The sequence below is a fragment of the Theropithecus gelada genome, chromosome 20 (genome assembly GCF_003255815.1).
Source record: "Theropithecus gelada isolate Dixy chromosome 20, Tgel_1.0, whole genome shotgun sequence".
In the NCBI taxonomy this organism is placed as follows: Eukaryota; Metazoa; Chordata; class Mammalia; order Primates; family Cercopithecidae; genus Theropithecus; species Theropithecus gelada.
Genome location: NC_037688.1, coordinates 10,853,519 through 10,873,994, shown reverse-complemented (window position 1 = coordinate 10,873,994; position 20,476 = coordinate 10,853,519). Strand labels below are relative to the sequence as shown.

The 20,476-nt window shown below is 37.5% G+C and overlaps 1 protein-coding gene across 3 annotated transcripts in view; it reads right to left on the bottom strand.

The window, feature by feature from the left end:
- The window catches only part of CHD9 (chromodomain helicase DNA binding protein 9), a 274,510-nt gene that overhangs the window by 176,901 nt on the left and 77,133 nt on the right, over positions 1-20,476 (bottom strand). The window contains exon 2 of one of the 3 annotated variants that reach the window (XM_025370138.1): positions 13,368-13,459. The exons of the other annotated variants lie outside the window; for them this stretch is intronic. The gene's annotated coding sequence lies outside the window, so the exon portion shown is untranslated. The remainder of the gene's footprint in view (positions 1-13,367; positions 13,460-20,476) is intronic. 3 annotated transcript variants of the gene reach the window in all.

Sequence of the window (20,476 nt, the reverse complement as noted above, 5' to 3'; positions counted from 1 at the left end):
CTGAAGAATATAAAAACTAAAGAATCAACAAAAAACCCTCTGACTATCCTACATACTTGATACAATGACTAAGTGATACAATGCACATTAAAATGTTTTCCATACAAAATCAAGATGTTTTTATAATCAGTAATAATAGTAAGTGATGTTTGGTTTGAGGAAGAGTCAGATTTAGAAAGTCACAGCTCAGGAAATATTAGTAAAACATTAGTGAAATTTGAAAATTTAAATTTAGGATATCTAGAATTCTTGCTTTTTATCAAAAAATTAGGAAGCCCAGATACTTTTGAGTAATAAATATCAATTGAAAGGGTATTAACATTAAATTAATATGAATTCAATATTGCCCCTTAATTATTTAGGGCTAGCCTTTTAAAAGGTAACAAGAACTGATTAACTCTGTATCCAGTAAGGATTAAAGCAGGTAAGGACGTGCACTCTTTCTATTCAGCTGTATATTCATTATTTGATCTGATCTCTCTTTTCCTGGGCACCTTACCAGCTAACATACAGATACTCACATGCCAGAATAACTGTGTCCCCTACCTACAAGCTGAAGTATTTCTGATCAGCTTTCCTGAATCATATCACAAATAAATCTGAAAACTGGCAAGGTGCAGTAGCTCACACCTATAATCCCAGCACTTTGGAAGGCCGAAGTGGGAGGAATGCTTAAGCCCAGGAGTTCGAGACCAGCCTACGTAACAAAATGAGACCCTTGTCTCTACCAAAAAAAAAAAAAAAAGAAATTAGCCGGGCATGGTGCATTCCTGTAGTCCCAGCTATTTGGGAGGCTGAGGTGGGAGGATCACTTGAGCCTGAGAGATTGAGGCTGCAGTGAGCCATGACTGAGCCACTACACTCTAGCCTGAAGGCCCTGTCTCCAAAAACAAAAACAAAAAACAAGGATATTACTTTTAAAAAGTTTCCTCCACTGTTTTAGATTTAAGTTGGAAAATGTTTGATTCTTGTAATGAGCAATAAAAAATTAAAACTCTCCTCCTTCTGCCTTCCTTCCCCACCTACTCGTCTACTCAAAGGCTTTACCCCAGTAATTCTTTCTTCTCTCTCCTGAGTCATCAATTTGTCCCATTCTCATCTGTATACAAACAAGCTGTTATTTCTCTCATCTTCAAATATCCCCTCTCTTGATCCCATTTATTATCCTTTCAATTTTCTCCCCCTTCTTTCTTCCTCTTTACAATAAACTTGAGAAATCTGTTAGGTTTACTGTCTTCAATTTATTTATTGCCATTCTCTCTTGAAATCCAGTTTTATTCCCATCATCTCACCAAACTGACCTGAGAGCATACGGACCTTCACATAAGTAAATATGAGGGTCATTTTTCACTTCTCATCTAACATTACCTATCAGCAGCATTTGATGTAGTTATCATGGAGTCCTCCTTAAAACACTTAACTTCATTTAATTGTTATATATGATATTCACTTGGTTTCTCTCCTACTTTTCTGAGTGTTTATTCTCATTCTCTTTTTACAGATTTCAATCTACAAACGTTGGAGGACCCCAACCTCTTCTCTTTTCTATCTATACTCACCTCCAAGGTGATTTCATCCAATCTCAAGGTTTTAAATAAAATCTCTATATTGGCAATTCCCAAACTTACATCTATTAATTATATATCTCTACCTTAAATTTAGACCCATTTACCTAACAAACCACTTGACTTCTCATCTTGGACACTTGATTGGCAACTAACAGCCTGCTATTTACCTTGCCCTCTTTCAAAACAGTGATCTCATTAAAATGCAAGTTAATTCAGGACACTCCTCAGCTCACAACACTCCAATGACTCTTTATGTCACTCACATGAAAAACTGAAATCCTTACTATGACTTGTAAGCACGGCCCTGCACCACCACCAGAACAGCTCTCTGCCCTCATCTCTGGTTGCACTTCTCTCTTGCTCACCCCCTTGCTTCAGCCACAATGGCCTCCTCAGGTCACTAAAAAGCCAAGCATGAGAGAGTGAAGTCAGCAAAATGACAGAGTAGACAGCTCCAAACACCTGTCTCTTCACAAACACCCAAAACAAGCAGGAAGTGTCAGAACCAACTTTATCACAACTCTGGAAAACAGTCAAATATTTATAACAACCAAGAGAATGCTGAAAAGAAAATACACCTAGCATTCAAGGAAATCTGTATTAAAACACTGGCTAAACGCAAACCTAAGTAATAGAGGCTTCAGTGACCTTAGACAACAACCAATATAGTCAATACAGAAAATAGTTTTAAAAAAATGTCTAAACGAATGACTCCAGCCTTCAACAATGAAGAACAGCAAATGCTAAGGGAGGGGGTAAATCTTATTTCTGAAGTTAGCACATCACAGTATTAAATGGTCTGGTTTTCTCACACACATACGCACACACACACACGTGTGTGTGTGTGCACTGCCGCCCCCAAACACACACACACACACACACACACACACACACACCCTCAAAGCATACAAAGAATAAGAAAGCCCATCCAAAGGAAGAAAAAAGTTGACAGAAACTGTCCCCAAGAAAGTCCATTAGATTTGATGGTCAAAAACTTGAAATCAGGTGTCTTAGATATGATCAAAAAGCTAAAGGAAACCATGGCCCAAGAATGAAAGCAAACCAGGAAAATGGCATATGAACAAAATAAGAATATCAATACAGAAACAGAACATCTTAAAAGTAACAAAATAGAAATTATGGAGCTGAAAAGTACAATACCTGAAATAAAAAATGCATTATCGTGGTTCAACAGGAGATTTGAGCAAACCAAAGAAATAATCAGCAAACTTGAAGACTTGAAGATAGAAGGATTGAAATTACCAGATTCTCCAACAAGAGGATCACAAAGAAAAAATAATGAAGAGGCTGGACGTGGTGGCTCATGCCTGTAATCCCAGAACTCTAGGAGTCCAAGGCGGGTGGATCACCTGAGGTCAGGAATTCGAGATCAACCTGGCCAACATGGTGAAACCCGGTCTCTACTAAAAAAAAAAATACAAAAACTAGCTGGGCATGATGGCAGGCGCCTGTAATCCCAGCTACTTGGGAGAGGCTGAAGCAGGAGAATCGCTTGAACCCGAGAGGTGGAGTTTGCAGTGAGCTGAGATTGTGCCACTGCACTCCAGCCTGCGTGACAGAGCGAGACTCTGTCAGAAAAGGACAGGACAAGGGAAGGGGAGGGGACCCTTGTCTCTACAAAAAAAAAAAAAAAAAAAAAAAAAAAAATTAGCCAGGCATGGTGCATTCCTGTAGTCCAGCTACAGGAATGCATCTCTCTACTCAGGAGAGAGAAGAAATAATCACTGGGGCAATGCCTTTGAGTAGACGCATAGGTGGGGAAGGAAGGCAGAAGAAGGAGAGTTTTAATTTTTTATTGCTTATTACAAGAATCAAACATTTTCCAACTTAAATCTAAAACAGTGGAGGAGGGAAGGGGAAGGGAAGGAAGGGAAAATGAAGAAGAAAAGTGAACAGAGTCCAAAAAACCTATGAGACAACATCAAGAGAATAAAATATACATGGTGGGCATCCCAGAAGGAGGAGAGAGAGAAAAGGGCAGAAAGACTATTTGAGGAAATAATGGTCCCAAACTCCCCAAATTTGATGAAAGACATTAATCTACACATCCAAGAAGCTCAACAAACTCCATGGAGGATAAATTCTAAGAGATCACATCATAACACATTACAGTCAATTGGTCAAAAGACAAAGAGAATCTTGAAAGCGGCAAGAGAAAAAAGACTCATCAAGTAAAAGAGGGCTTCAACAAGATAAAAGTGGATTTCTCATCAGAAACCATGAAGGCCAGAGGCACTGACATGAAATATTTGAAGTGCTGAAAGAAAAAAACTGTTGACTAAGAATTCTGTGCAAAAAACTATTTTTTTAAGAATGAAGAGAAATTAAGATCCATTTAGATAAATAAAAGCTAAAGGAGTTTGTTATTAGTAGAGCTGCTCTAAAAGACATGATTAAGGGAATCCATTAGGATAAAATGAAAAGACACTAGAGAATATCTTGAAGCCATATGAAGAAACAAAGAATACTGCTAAAAGTAATTATATAGGTAAATATAAAAGCCAGCATAATTGTACCTTTGGTATGTAATGCCTTTTTAAAAAATATGATCCTAAAGGCAAAGAAATAACCCATTTTAAATTTCTGTTAATGAGCACTCAATGTAGACAGATGTAATCTTTGACAACAACAACATAAAGGTGAAGAGACAGATGTTTAGGAGCTGAGCATGTGTATACCACTGAAACTAACTTGGCATTTAAAATACATTGTTATAACTTTTGTTAAAATTATAATCCCCAACATAACCATTAAGGAAATAACTAAAAAATATACAGAAAAGGAAAGAAGGAAATCAAAATGGCATGCTACCAAAAAAAAAAAAATCTAAATATAAGAAATTGGCAGTAATGGATGAATTAAGGAACAAAGAGCATATAAGACATTAAAAAGCAAAAAGCAAAATAACAGAAGTAGGTTTTCCTTATCAATAATTACTTTAAATGTAAATGAATGAAATTTTCTACTTAAAAGGAAGAGATTAGCAGAATGGATAAAAATGAAAACAAAAACATAATCCATCTTATATACTGTTCACAAGAGGCTCACTCTAAATACAAAGTCACAGGAGAATAAAAAACAAGAAATGAAAAAATATATTTCATAAAAATAGTAACCAAAAGAGAGCTGGGATGTTAGTATCAAACAAAATACTGTAAGTCAAAAAAGGTTACAAGAGGGCCTTGCACAGTGACTCATACCTGCCGCAATCCCAGCACTTTGGGAGGCTGAGGTAACAGTATTGCTTGAGGCCAGGAGTTCAAGACCTGCCTGGGAAATACAGCAAGACCCCATTTCTACAAAAAAATGTATATATATTTTTAATTAGCCAGTATGATAGTGCACACCTGTAGTCCTAGCTAACTGGGAGGCTGAGGCTGGAGGATCTCCTGAGCCCAGGAGTTGGAGGTTACAGTGAACTATGATTGTGCCACTGCATTTCAGCCTGAAATAAAAAAATGGCTGGGTACGAGGGAGAGAGAGAGAGAAAGGTTACAAGAGACAAAGAAGGACATTACGCACTGATGAAAGTGACTCAACCTACCAATATGATATAACAATTATAAATATGTATGCACCAAAAACAGACCCACAAAATTTATGAAGTAAAAATACTCAGAATTGAAGGGAAAAACAAACAATTCTACAATATAATTGTAGAAAGTTATACAATAGTCGGAGACTTAAATATCTCATTTTCAATAATGAATAGACCAACCAGACAGAAAATCAGTAACAAAAGAGGACTTGAACAACACTACAAACCAGTTAGATCTAACAGACATATACAGACACTCTACTCAACAATAGCAAAATATACATTCTTCCAGAGTACAGATGAAACACTCTCCAGGACTGGCCATATGGTAGGCCACAAAACAATTCTTCAAACATTTTAAAATATTACAAGTATACAAAGTGTCCTCTCTGACTCCAATGGAATAAACCTAAATATCAATAGCAGAAGCCAAATTAGAAAAATCACAAAATGTAAAAATTAAACAGCACACCACAATCAATGGGTCTAAGAAGAAATAATGAGGAAAATTAGAAAATACTTTTAGGCAAGTGAAAATTGAAATGCAATATAGCAAAACTTATCAGATCCAGTGAAAGGAGTGCTCTGAGGGAAAGTTATACCTCTGAATAACTACATTTTTAAAAGACATATCTTAAATTAATAACCTAATTGTACCCCTAAGGAAATAGAAAAGCAAACTAAACCCAAAGGTAGCAGAAGATAATAAGGCAACCCATGGAATGCAAGAAAGTATTTGTAAATCATATATCTGATAAGAGTTTAATATCCAGAATTTTTAAAGAACTCCTACAACTCAATAGCAGAAAGACAAACAATCCAATTTAAAAATGGACAAAGAATTTCATTAGATATTTCACCAAAAAAGATACAGGAATGTCCAAGGAGGACATGAAGATACTCAACATCAGTCATTAGGGAAACACAAATAGAAATCACAACGAGGTATCACTTCACACCTACTAGGAATGGTATAAAAAATAAACAAGCGTTGGAGAAGATGTGAAGAAACTGAAACCCTCATATATTTCTGGTAGGAATGTAAAATGGTATAGCTACTGTGGAAAATAGTGTGGTGGTTCCTCAAAAAGTTAAACAAGCCAGACAGGTACATGTATGCCTGTAGTCCCAGCTACTCAGGAGGCTGAGGCGGGAGGACTGCTTGAGACCAGGAGGCCAAGGCTGCAGTGAGCTATGACTGCACTACTGCACTTCTGCCTAGGTGACAAGGTGAGACTTTGTCTCTAAAAACCAAAAACAAACAAACAAATAACAAAGGAAAATTTTATATATATATATATCTTTTGGAGGCGGAGTCTCACTGACACCAAGGCTGGAGTGCAATGGTGCGATCTTGGCTCATTGCAACCTCTGCCTCCAGGATTCAAACAATTCTCCTGCCTCAGTCTCCCGAGTAGCTGGGATTACAGGCGCCCACCACCATGCCCAAGTAATTTTTTTGTATTTTTAGTAGACACAGGGTTTCACCGTGTTGGCCAGGCTGATCTCGAACTCCTGACCTCAGGTGAGCCACCCGCCTCAGCCTCCTAAAGTGCTGGGATTACAGGTATGAACCACCATGCCTGGCCTAAATAACAAAACATTTAAAAAAGTTAAACAGAGAATTACCTTATAACCCAGCAAATTCACTCCTAGGTATATACTATTCACCAAAAGCAACTGAAAATAGGGACTCAAATAGAGAACTTGTACACAAACACTCATAGCAGCATTATTCACAATAGACAAAAGCTGAAAACAATCAGTGTCCATCAAAAGATATTTATAATAGAATCTTACTCAGCCATAAAAAGTAATAAAGTTTTGATACATGCTACAACATGGATGAACCCTGAGGACACTATGTTCAGAGATATTAGCAGGCAGACACAAAGCAAATATTCCACTTATATGAAGTATCTAGAATAGGAAAATTCAGAGACAGAAGGTACATAAAACTAGATTAGAGGTTACTGGGGCTACAGGAAGGGGAGAGTAGAAGTTATTTGGTAATGGGTACAGTGCTTTGAGGTGGTAAAAAAAAAAAAATGGAAACAGGTAGTGGTGATGGTTGTCCAACATTGCGAACGAAGTTGATGCCACTGCACTGTACACTTGACAGTTAAAGTAGCACATTTTGTCATATGGATCCTACAATTAAAAACAATCTTGAAAGCCAGGAATGTATGATATTCCAGGACTTTGTGTTTACTGTTCCCTCTGCTCAATGTACCGTTCTTCATTACAGCAAGTTCTTTTCTCAAAAGTGACTTTCCTAGTGAGGCCTTTCCTGATGGCCCTTTCTAAAATGTCATCATTTCCCCTCCGATGCTTCACTCCCCCTTCCTTGCTTTATTTTTCTGTCTTAGTACTAGCTAACATTCTAGAGTTTACATATTATCTTAAAGCCTATACTCACCATAAAATTTAAGTCAGTAATTTTTACATGATGCATCGTTCGTATCTACTAAATAGTAGCACACAGTATCAGATAATAAGTATTTATTCATGAAAATGACAAACTTTTTTTTTGGTGAGGGAGAGGGAATGCTACATAAGGCAGAAACTGGGTTTTAAAAAAAATCTTTTGTGAAACTTTAAAAAAAGGTAGCAACAATGATTACTTGGACATTGAGTTTACGGCCCATTAAAAACCCTTTTTTAATGTGGTAAAATACGTGTAACAAAAGTGACCATTCTAACTTTTTTTTTTTCTTTGGAGACAGTCTCACTCTGTCCCCCAGGCTAGAGTGTAGTGGTACGATCTCAGCTCACTTCAACTTCTGCCTCCCAGGCTCAAGAGATTCTCGTGCCTCAGCCTCCCAAGTAGCTGGGATTATAGGCATGTGTCACCATACCTGGCTAATTTTTGTATTTTTTGTAGAGATGGGGTTTTGCCATGTTGGCCAGGCTGGTCTCAAACTCCTGGCCTCAAGTGATCCACCTGCCTTGGCCTCCCAACATGCTGGGATTACAGGCATGAGCCAAGTCCATGCTAACCATTTTTAAGTATACAGTTCGGTAGTGTTAAGTATATTCTCACTGTTGTGCACCAATCTCTGGAACTTTTTAATCATATATACATTTTTTTCTTTTTTTTTTTTTCTTCTTTTTTGAGGCAGAGTCTCACTCTCACCCAGCCTGGAGTGCCATGGCATGATCTCAGCTCACTGCAACCTCCACCTCCCGGGTTCAAGTGATTCTCCTGCCTCAGCCTCCTGAGTAGCTGGGATTACAGGCACCCGTCACCATGCCTGACTAAATTTTTTTTTATTTTTAGTAGAGACAGGGTTTCACCATTTTGCTCAGGCTGGTCTCAAACTCCTGACCTCTTGATCCGCCCGCCTCGGCCTCGCAAAGTGCTGGGATTACAGGTGTGAACCACTGCGCCCAACCATAAAATTTTAACTCTATACCCATTACCCACCACTTCTCTTAACCCTTACTCCTGGCAATCACCATCTACTGTCATTTCCATGAACATGACAACTCTAGACAACTCATATAAGTACAATCATATAGGATTTCTCTTTTTGTGACTGGTCTGTTTCACTTAGCATAACGTCCTGAAGGTTCTTCCATGTTGTAGCTAGCATGTGTCAGAGTATCTTTCCTTCTTAAGGCTAATATTCCGTTACACGTATATTATGGCCCACGTACTATTGTTTTTTCATGAAGATGAAATATGCTCTATTATAGAATCTAGTTTTTGGCAGTATACTTAGCTATTTTTAAAAAGGTAGAGTACAAGATGTCTGGATAGCAAATCCCAAACTGTGACCCAATTTTCAGCCAGCCCTATACTGCTTAGAAAATTTTTTTTTTTTTAAGATGGAGTTTTGCTCTTGTCACCCAGGCTAATGGTGCAATCCCGGCTCACTGCAACCTCTGCCTCCTGGGTTCAAGCGATTCTCCTGTCTCAGCCTCCTGAGTAGCTGGAATTACAGGTGCCCTCCACCACGCTCAGCTAATTTTGTATTTTTAGTAGAGACAGGGTTTCACCATGTTGGCCAGGCTGGTCTCATATTCCTGACCTCAGGTGATCCACCTGTCTCAGCCTTCTAAAGTGCTGGGATTGGCCGGGCGTGGTGGCTCACGCCTGTAATCCCAGCACTTTGAAAGGCCTTGAGGCGGACGGGTCATCTGAGGTCGGTAGTTCGAGACCAGCCTGATCAACATGGAGAAATCCCATTTCTACTAAAGATACAAAATTAGCAAGGCATGGTGGTGCATGCCTATAATCCCAGCTACAAGGGAGGTTGAGGCAGGAGAATCACTTGAACCTGGGAGGCGGAGGTTGCAGTGAGCTGAGATAGCACCATTGCCCTCCAGCCTGGGCAAAAAGAGCTAAACTCAGTCTCAAACAAACAAAAACAACAACAAACAAACAAACAAAACAAGTGCTGGGATTACAGGCATGAGCCACTGCGCTCAACCTGCTTAGAAAACTTCTAACCAAAGTATTCTGAAAGTAATTCTTTTATATGGACATATAATGTATCTTTGCTTAATTGACTTAATCATTACTTACAATTCTAAATGAACTTTTTTTTTTTTCTTGAGACAGGGTCTTGTTTTGTTGCCCAGGCTGGAGTACAGTGGTATGATCATAGCTCACTGTAGCCTTGACTTCCTGCACTCAAGTGAACCTCCCACCTCTGCCTCCGGAGTAGCTGAGACTAAAGGCATGTGCCACCATGCCTGACTAATTATAAAAAATATTTTGTAGGCCAGGCGTTGTGGCTCACACCTGTAATCCCAGCATTTCGAGAGGCTGAGGCAGGCGAATCATGAGGTCAGGAGTTCAAGATCAGCCTGGCCTACATAATGAAACCCCGTCTCTACTAAAAATACAAAAATTTGCTGGGCATTGTGGGCGCCTGTAGTCTTAGCTACTCGGGAGGCTGAGGCGGGAGAATCGCTTCAACCTGGGAGGCAGAGGTTGTGGTGAGCCAAGATAGTGCCACTGCACTCCAGCCTGGGCAACAGAGCCAGACTCCATCTTAAAAAAAAAAAAAAATTATATATATATATTTGTAGACAGGGTCTCACTATGTTTCCCAGGCCACAACAGACATTTTTAAAGTAGGACAAAAGGTTCCAAGAGAGAAATTTTACTACCCCAAAACATAAATTAAAACTTATTAGAATTGTTGTTTTCTTATCAGGGACCAAAATTCTAACCTCTGGTAGTAACTGAATATGTGACAACATATTCAACTCTGGCCCTGTTTCCTCATCAATGACAGGTTTTAATTGGATGCTTGTAAAGGTGTCTTATACTCTATACTTTGGGTTATTTTCTATATTTATATTCAGAAATTTAAAACCTTCATAGTCTCCCAAGAAAAGAGTTAAAACACCACCACTACCCTAACCAAAACACAGACATAAGCTTCATTGGGAGGAAAGCTTCATCCTGATTATAGAATAAATGTAAAAAAGCTATGAAGCAGTAAGCTCCATATCTAAAAACAAAAACTTACCTGAGATTTAATTAAATTTTTTTTTTAATTTACAAAAGATATCATGCTATTTTCCCCCCCACTTCAGGAGATCATTCATAATGTTCTACGCCTAAAATCCCTTTTAAAAAAAAATGTTTGCGTAATGAGCAAGAATAAGGAAAAATTTTTTAAATGCTGAAAAAGGTCATTACATTAATTGTGGGAGTATCACTGACCTCATTCTTTTATTTTTCAGTCTAATATGACCTTAACATGTAACAGCATGAGTCCTAGCAAAAATCAGAAACTAAAAGAAAAATAATCCAACTTGTAATATTTATCCAGAAGTATCCTTCTAAATTATTTTCAGTAGCTAATTAGCAAATCCTTAGGTGTTCTATTAATGTAAAATATATAAAATCATTATGAGGCTGGGCGCGGTGGCTCACTTCTGTAATCCCAGCACTTTGGGAGGCCTAGGTGGGTGGATCATGAGGCCTGGAGATAGAGACCATGCTGGCCAACACAGTGAAAACCCGTCTCTACTAAAAACACAAAAAATTAGCCGGGCGTGGTGGCAGGGCCTGTAGTCCCAGCTACTGGGGAGGCTGAGGCAGGAGAATGGCATGAACCCGGGCGGCTGAGGCAGGAGAATGGCGTGAACACACCTCTGCACTCCAGCATGGGCGACAGAGCGAGTCTCCGCCTCCAAAATAAAATAAAATAAAATAAAATAAATAAAATAAAATAATAAATAAAATCATTAGGAAAGCCCACATAAGGGGCTTTAATGCCACGTATTCTATGTGTATACTACTTTATTAAGCCCCATCTGTAACTCTGCTCTATGTATCTTTGACATGTTTCTGATAATCCAACTGCATTATCTATACACTCGCTATAGTTTGAATATGTCCCCCAAAGTTTAGGTGTTGGAAACTCAGTCCTCAAAGTAACAATGTTTTGAGGTGGGGCCTAATAAGAGGTGATTAGGTCATGAGGCCTCCGCCCTCATGAATGGATTAATGTTATCACAGGAGTAGGTTAGTTATCAAGAGTGGGCTTGTTACAAAAAAGAAAATCAAATGCAGTCACATCTTGCTCTCTTCCCCCTCTGCCTTCTACTATAGGATGATGCAGCAGAAGGCCTTGCATCAGAGGGCCTTCTTGTGAATGCTTGTAAGGCATCTTATACCAGATGCAGGTCTCTTGACCTTGGACTTCCCAGCCTCCAAAACCGTAATAAATTTCTTTTCTGTATAAATCAACCAGTCTGTTGTACTGTTATAGCAACATAAAATGGACTAAGACAACATGTGACTGTTTAATTAGAAAATAAATTAGATTCACCAATCAATTAGACAAATATCTGGCAAATATGAGCCAGTCATGACAGCTGAGGGAGCTTAGGTGTGGATTCAAATTCTAACTGTTAATTCTAAGCTGTGTAACGCTGAGTAGTTCTTAAAACCTCTCAGTCTAAGCTGGGCACAGTGGCTCATGCCTGTAATCCCAGCTCTTTGGGAGGCTGAGGTGGGAGGATTGCTTGAGGGCAGAAGCTCGAGATCAGCCTAGGCAACACAGTCCCATCTCTACAAAAAACAAACAAACCTCAGTCTGTCTACATCACAGGGTTTAGAAAGGTTGCAGAGTTCAGAAAGAAAATATTCGGGATGGGCACAGGGGCTCACGTCTGTAATCCTAGCACTTTGGGAGGGCAAGGCAGGCAGATCTCTTGAGCCCAAAAGTTTGAGACCAGCCCGGGTGACATGATGAAACTCCATCTCAAAGAAGAAAAAATATATATATTCAAAGTCCTAAAACATAGTAAGTACTCAAAAATTATCTATTTCCCTCTCATCAACCTATAAAATTAAAAACATAGATTAAGATTCTTTGTCGACTTACTGAAATATTACCAAGATCCAAGCCTGCTATATCTAATAGTATTGAATGTATTTTCACTTAAAAATTTAAAAATGTTATACCAATCTATATCATATTTTATGATACCTAAATTTATCTTTGCCCTCTCAACGTATATACTTGCTATTTTATTCCTTCCCTAAAGTTATCAATGCCTCTCCACTCTTATTTGCTACTCTCATAGGTAATCTATGTTTCCACTACACATTAATATGTTCTCTATGCCTACACCATCACCCCTTCCACCAGCCTTCCTCTTAACAAAGTAATATCTTCACGATTAAACTCAGGTACCATCTTTGGGAAGCCTTTACACACTCAAACATTTCAAGCTATTATACACTCATTTTTTTTGTATTCCATATTTTACACACTATTTTATCATTCTTGGTCTACATGTCTGTTTTTCCTACTAAACAAGATGAGTGCAGAGGTTGCTTCTTATTTGAATATCTTTGTATCCCTAACATCTACTAATTTAATTCCTGTCACATAGTAAATACTCATATGCTTTTAGGAATTCAATAATGCCATGACATAAAAAAATAACTAAACTCCTCAATCCTTACATTATTCTAAAAGTTAAGATTCAAAAGCATTAAGCAACAACATACCATTTTCATGACTTTAAGAATGCCCCCACTGAACTGTACACTTAAAAAGAGTTAAAATTATTAACTTGGCTATGGATATTTTTACAAAATTTTTAAAGCCCCAGTAATCCAATTTAAACTTTAATTCTCACATGTCCCTCAGTGAAAGAATCCTACTTTCATCGAAAAGGAATTCTACAAGGGATCCTATAGCACAGTTTTACAAGCTCTGGAAACAGAATGGCAAGGCTGGAATCCTGACTTCATCACTTACCAGCTATGTAATCCTAGGCAAGACAATCATTTTGAAGCTCAGTTCTTCATCTGTAAATGGGGATTATAACAGTACTGGTCTCAAAAAAATGACTGTAAAATAATACACATAAAGCACTGCGTAAACATTCTGTGTTTTCAAATTGGGCTTCTCGGAGTACTGGGTAATCTTTAACCATCCAAATGAAGAGAGGACTTAGGCCTTCTTTCCCTCCATTTCCTCCCAATAAGCTCTCATCCTGAATATTTTGGTTTTATTTTACAAATTGAGCTTTCATGTAAGGTTTTTAAAAAACAAAGAAATCTTTGGTTTAAAATAATTTAAACCAAAGGACATAAGCAAAAGGACAAAGCTAAATGGCACTCATCTAACGCTTGCTTACTAACATCTCCCTCTGCAGATAGCCATTTACTAAATTATTTACTTTGTTGGCACTCTCACTTTTTAGTCTTGCTTTGCATGTCACAGAAAGGAAAACTCTTAAAAACATAATCTCCACTTTGGGATTCCAAGGCTGTAGAATCACTTCAGCCCAGGAGTTCAAGACCAGCCTAGGCAACATAGCAAGACCCAGTCTCTCCAAAACATTTTTTAAATATTAGCCAGGTGTGTTGGCATATGCCTGTGGTCCCAGTGACTTGGGAGGCTGAGGTTAGGGAATCCCTGGAGCTCAAAAGGTTGAGGATGCAGTGAGCTATGATCTATGCTACTGCGCTCCAGCACCGGAGATGAGCAAGACTCTGTCTCAAACAAATACAATCTCATCTCTAATCATGATAAAAACTGATTGAGGGTAACTAATTTTGGGCTGATACTGAAAACAGATGACAAATTTCCCAGTTGCCACTGAGTCAGGTCTAGTTGTTTAATTAAAGTGGTCCTGAACATTACACCCAAACAAAATCAAGTTTAAATTTTTTTTTTTTTTTTTTTTTGAGACAGAGTTGTGCTCTGTCGCCTAGGCAGGAGTGCAGTGGCATGATCTCAGCTCACTGCAACCTCTATAGCTGGGATTACAGGTGCGTGCCACCACACCCGGCTAACCTTTTGTATTTTTAGTTTTAGATGGGGTTTCGCCACGTTGGCCAGGCTGGTCTCGAACACCTGGCCTCAAGTGATCCACCCACCTCAGCCTCCCAAAGTACCTGGATTATGGGCATGAGCCACTACACCCGGCCTAAGTATTTATTCTAATGCTAAATTTCAATTAATATTAAAAATAGAAAATTAACTTAAATGCAGAATTTTTCTTTTTCTTTTTTTTAAGACACAGTCTTGATGTTGCCCACGTTGGAGTGTAGTGGTCCATCTCAGTTCACTGCAATCTCCGCCTCCTGGGCTCAAGCAATTCTCCCACCTCAGCCTCCAGAGTACCTGGAACTACGCACCACCACACCTGGCTAATTTTTGTGTTGTTTTTGTTTTTGTTTTTTTTGTAGAGCCAGGGTTTTGCCATGTTGTCCAGGCTGGTGTGGAACCCCTAGGCTCAAGCAATCCACCCACCTCAGCCTCCCAAAGTGCTGGGATTACAGATGTGAGCCACTGTATCACCCAGATGCATTATTTTCGAAGGCTTTAAATAGAAGAGTTAAAGACTGCGACTCAGGTTGATTATCATTACCACCTACTTTGCAGAGTTGTCACAGGATTTTGAAAGAATATGCTCAAAATACAGTTGTAAGTGCTTAACTAAACGTAGCTTTCCCTCCCATATCAGTCACCGCCAGCACCTCTTTTCTGCTTTCCCAAGAGCATACAGTCATTTAAACTTTCCCATGATCAACAGGCTTCTCCAGACCGCCTCAGATTATTTTGCCTTAAATAATCTCCAATACTGTTCTCTTATCACCTTCAATACTCTTGTGACTTTTTTCATTCATTCAACCTACCATACTGTATTACCATCACCACTGTAATTTTATTGTCAATCCTTGGTTCAATTAAATTAACATTTTCTGACTATTTATATTTGTAGTATTTATTATATGACTAGCACCTTATTAATACAAGGTTAATATTAATTTATACACTTTACCTTCAATATAGCCCTTCTTTTGCCTTAGAAATTTTAAAATATATTCCTCTGTTACTTGGCTATCTCACTGTAGCTATTTTATGTTCTCTCCCCTCAAGCCTTCAGTCCTAACTTCCCCATTCTTACCTAAGGGCAATTTGTTTTCTGAGATTTTCCTGCTGAAATTTACTAAATAACCATCTTTTCAGAAGGAAGCACTATATCTATCTTTGTATCTATGTCCTTTTTCTTCCAGCTATTCTTAGAAAACATGGCTCTTTTCCAAAGACAGATCGTTTACCTCAAAAAAACATTCCATCTAGCCTTTCAAAAAGACTTATGCCCTCCCACAGTCCCCCTTTCCAGGATCTTTAATTGCCTCTTTGCCATTGCTTGCTTCTCTTCTGCCTTTGAGCATCAGCAGACCAACCTTCCCTACCTTAACACAAATGTAAAAACCGAATCATCCTATTTCTATTCTTCCATCAAATGCCAAATATTGAAAATAAGTGATCTGCTACCTCAATTTTCTAAATACCTATTTACTTGTTAACTTCTTGTACTCTGTAGCTTGTTCCCATAAATGTGTACTTTCAAAGGTAACTAACAACCTCCTAGACAAATCCAAATGGCTCTCCAATCCATCTTTGACCACTAAGAAAAGTTATCACTAACCAAAGTGACAACAAAAGCTAAACACAAATTCTGTCTTCTATATGAAGCCTCTAATTGTCTATGTGTTCCCATTTATTACATACCACTTAGGCTTTGAGTGCTTTAAGAATCTTCTGAACGCAGTTCAATTAACCCCTTCACCTCCTGGAAATTTTCTTCACTTCTATGAAACCATACCTTGAATTTTCTTCCCTATGGTTTTTCTTCTTTTTCTGATTCATTTAAAGTAGTTTAATACTAGATATAAGTTTCTACGCAGTGATTTCATGTTTACCAAATCCACTTACTTAGCATTTCAAATTCAGTCAAACTTGACACATCTTCACTACTATATCCTCCAAATGTGATTTCACTCAAATCTTTGAGAAATTCAAATCTGCTTTTCTTAGAATATCACAAATTATTTAAAATTTTTTCTTACTAATGGTATAAAATAAAGATATAAAACCCAATTTCCCACTACCTTAAGATCATTTAGCCTCTTAGTGCCCTTCCTGAAGTCGTCAACCTAAGGAATACTAAGAAAGTAATAGCTTAAGCCTCTACTTGTGATGTATATCCCCTATCAGTAGGCCTGGGGACTTTGGTCATTACTGACAAATTTCTATTAATCTCAAAAATAATACAGATCTTTGTCATATTTCCCCACCCCCTGCTTCTTCCCCAGGAACTTATTTCAAAGTATTCTGTGCATTCCACCTAATAGCTATCAAGTTTACCTTGATAAAAGTTTTCTCTTAATCTCTATAATTCAATAAGATTTCTTTGATTAAAGTTTAGATATGTATTTTATCATTCTTCACACACCATATTCCCTAAAGTGCATTCTATTTTAAAAACTAAACTTTTTTAAGGATCAAGAAAAGACACTGTATGCCTTGACATTTATCTTCAAGAACATAAAACTGGGTTCTGTTAGAATCTGCTATAATCCAACAGGCACAACATGGGTATTCATTTTTGAACTAAAAATGTTTATATTTGTTATCTCATATTCCTTTACACTGTATCTCATTTAGGCAGAAGTAGCTATTCATCATCAAATACTCATCTTCAGAGATTAAAAAAGAGCACAAAATTTTTCAAATATAGCAGTATTTTAATCAAATCATATAAATGAATGTGAAGTAACTGGCACTCTCACACACTGCTAAAAGGAGTAGAAATTGGAACAACAAATTTGAAAAACTATAAGGCATTACTGCTAAAGTTGAACATGTCATAGCTATGACCAGTTTTTCCACTTCCAGAAATACATACTTGACAGAAATGTGTGCACATGTGCACCGAAAGACAGATGTAGGAATCAGTATTATTCATAATAGTGCAAAACTAAAAAAATCCATCATACATTAGAATCAACAGCAATGAAAATGAATAAACTCTTCTATATAGAAAAACAGATTAGGCCAGGCGCGGTGGCTCACACCTGTAATCCCAACATTTTGAGATGCCAAGGCAAGCAGATCGTGAGGTCAAGAGATCGAGACCATCCTGGCCAACATGGTGAAACCCTGTCTCTACTAAAAATAAAAAAAATAGTCGGGCGTCGTGGTGGGTGCCTGTAATCCCAGCTACTCGGGAGGCTAAGGCAGGAGAATTGCTTGAACCTGGGAGGCAGAGGTTGCAGTGAGCCGAGATCGCACCACTGAACTCCAGTCTGGCAACAGAGCAAGACTCCGTATCCCCCAAGCAAAAAAAGAAAAACACAGATTAGCCTCACAAAAATAACATGACCTGAGGAACACATATTATATGATTCAATTTAATAAAGTTCTAAAATAGGCAGAGCTAATCTATGGATTTTAGACATCAAGATAATGGTCACCCTAGCAATACAGAAAGGGCATAATTAGAAAAGAATATAACGAAAGCTTTCAGGGTGCCAATAACAATACTAATTTCAATAAACACTCACCAAAGCAGAAAAAGTGTGTTCATATATTGGAATAGGTAGTGAATTCACTAAATTATGAAATCCATGAAATAAAGCATTCCCTAACATTAGAAACCTCAGGCAACTCAGTTCCTCTGTACCTCCGTTGCTTCAACTGTAAAACAGACTACACCAAGTCTGTAATCTTAAATTCCTAGATTTTTTTTTTTATCTTTTAGGTAAACGTACTCAGTTCCTTAAATGGAAGAAAAAAATTTTAGTGACTATTTGATTGCCATTTTAAAGATAAACACTGCAAAGACGGAATCAAACAATGCCATTTTTTCCTTCCTCTTACAAAACCAGATATATTAGCAGTTATCTTTCAGAATCACAGTTACTGATTTCCAATAGAATAAAATCGAATATTCTTTATACTGCTACTAGTTAGTAGGTAAATTAATATGAAATGACCACTACACAAGAAAGGTCATTTGTTTTCTGGTTTCAAACTATGTCCCTTTATAGCAATAACAATGTTTAAAATTATTAGTTTTAAAATGTTTTGAAACATAGTAAAAATCAAACAAACACCAAACTTAATATTTGCTTGGTTAACTTCATAATGCCAAATTACAACAGAAACATCAGCATCTGACAGCTATTTGATAAATAATAGCTAGTAATGACTGAACTATAACTTCTACTTATAAGCACCATTAAATGAGAAGCCTCATTAAAAACTATGAATTTAATATCAGGCTCCCTTACAAGCTAATAACTGAAAAGAATGCTACTCTCCTGAGAATATCAAGATTATAAAACTTTTGTATTCTGCACCATCACCCAATACTATATATACCCATTCAATATTGTATTGAGTTTATTTCTCTCAAACTTTCATATTTAATAAAATCTGTACTATAAAAATATTCAAATAAACTTTCAAAAACTGAAGTGCATTGTTAAAAAAGATCATTTCACCAGTTTTTCTAACATAAATATGAAGCTTACTTCTTCCTCTCAACACAGTATGAATATGTCATTGTATGGTATCACACTTCCAGCTAAACCTATTCTAAGGTGCTCATCATTCAGATAAAGGCAGACTTCTTCTGAAGCACTTGTCCAGGGATGGTGTTCACAACTTGTTTTCCTGCCAAGTCTTTCCTTTCCCTCATCTTCCTCATCTCAGTAAATCACACACCACCAACTATCTAGTTCCTCAAGCCAGTAACCAGGAAATCATTTTTGACACTTTTCTTCTCACATCCAATCCATCATGAATCTGTCAGTTGTTCCTCCTCCACACCTCACCATCTCCTCTCTAAAATATACGTATAATCTGGCTACTATCATGTTTTTCCTGGACTACTGTAGTATTACAATATCTTTACTTTCACCCTTGCCTTTCTCCAATCCATTCTCAAAGTAGCATTTTTAAAATGTAGATTAAAGCGTATCATTTCTCTAATTAAAAATCTTCAACAACTGCAATGTCTTTAGTAAAACCTGTAAGTCTTTAATATGCCCTACAAGGCCCTGTATAATCTGCTTTCTATCTCTCATTTCAGCTCATATGGCTTTCTGCCTTATTATTATGCTTCTGCCACCCTGAACTTTTCATTTCTTTCAAATATTAAGTTCTTTCCTGTGTCATAGCCTTCAAATATATCTTTCTCTCTTCCAAGAAACTCTTTTATCTTCTGACCTGTCTTCTTATTGTTTCCACTTAGTATCACCAACTGAGGGAAGCCTTCTCTGAGCATGCAACATTAATTTCTCCCCATTTTCTCCACCACAGCACTCTGTTCTTTTCTTTCACTGAACTGATCATAAGTTGTAATTTTACATTTGTTTATTTACTTGTTCTTTATCTGTTTGCACTGCTAGATGGTAGGTTCCATGAAGGCAGGGATCACTTATTATGTACTTAATACATATATCATAAATTAAGGGAGCACTTCAAAATATATATGTTTAATGAATAAATGGATGTGAATTACTTTGAGTCCAGAGAATAAATTACAGTTCGAAGTAGTTTCCCCTTCTCTGGGTCTCCCATTGTCACTTGATCAGCTTTCCAACTGTTTCTAAAAGAAAGGAGCAAAAAGTGTTTCTGAAAGCTCAAAGACAATTCAACAGAGGAAATGTCAGGAAGTTGTACATGGTATGTCAAATGAGTGCGACAAATAATAATACTAAGATCTCACGGGAAGGAGAAATCCCTAAGGGCTACAAGGACAAGATATGATTTTATTCACAAGGTGGAATTTGACCTGAGCATTCACAGACTGGTAAAATTCCAAGAGGTGGAAAAGGGAGTGAAGCCCAAATAAGGAAGTAAACAGAAGTGCAAAGTGATAGAGAACAGTTATAAAACTGGAATGTGGCACCTTAAATTTACAACATAAATAAGTGTAAAAAAAGCTAAATCTCATATAAGAAATGTATATCCCACGTAAAGACAACTTCAAAGAATTTAAAAGGTTAAAATAACTCTATCTCATCAGTATCCATAAATCTCTTCTGACTCCAATCTTT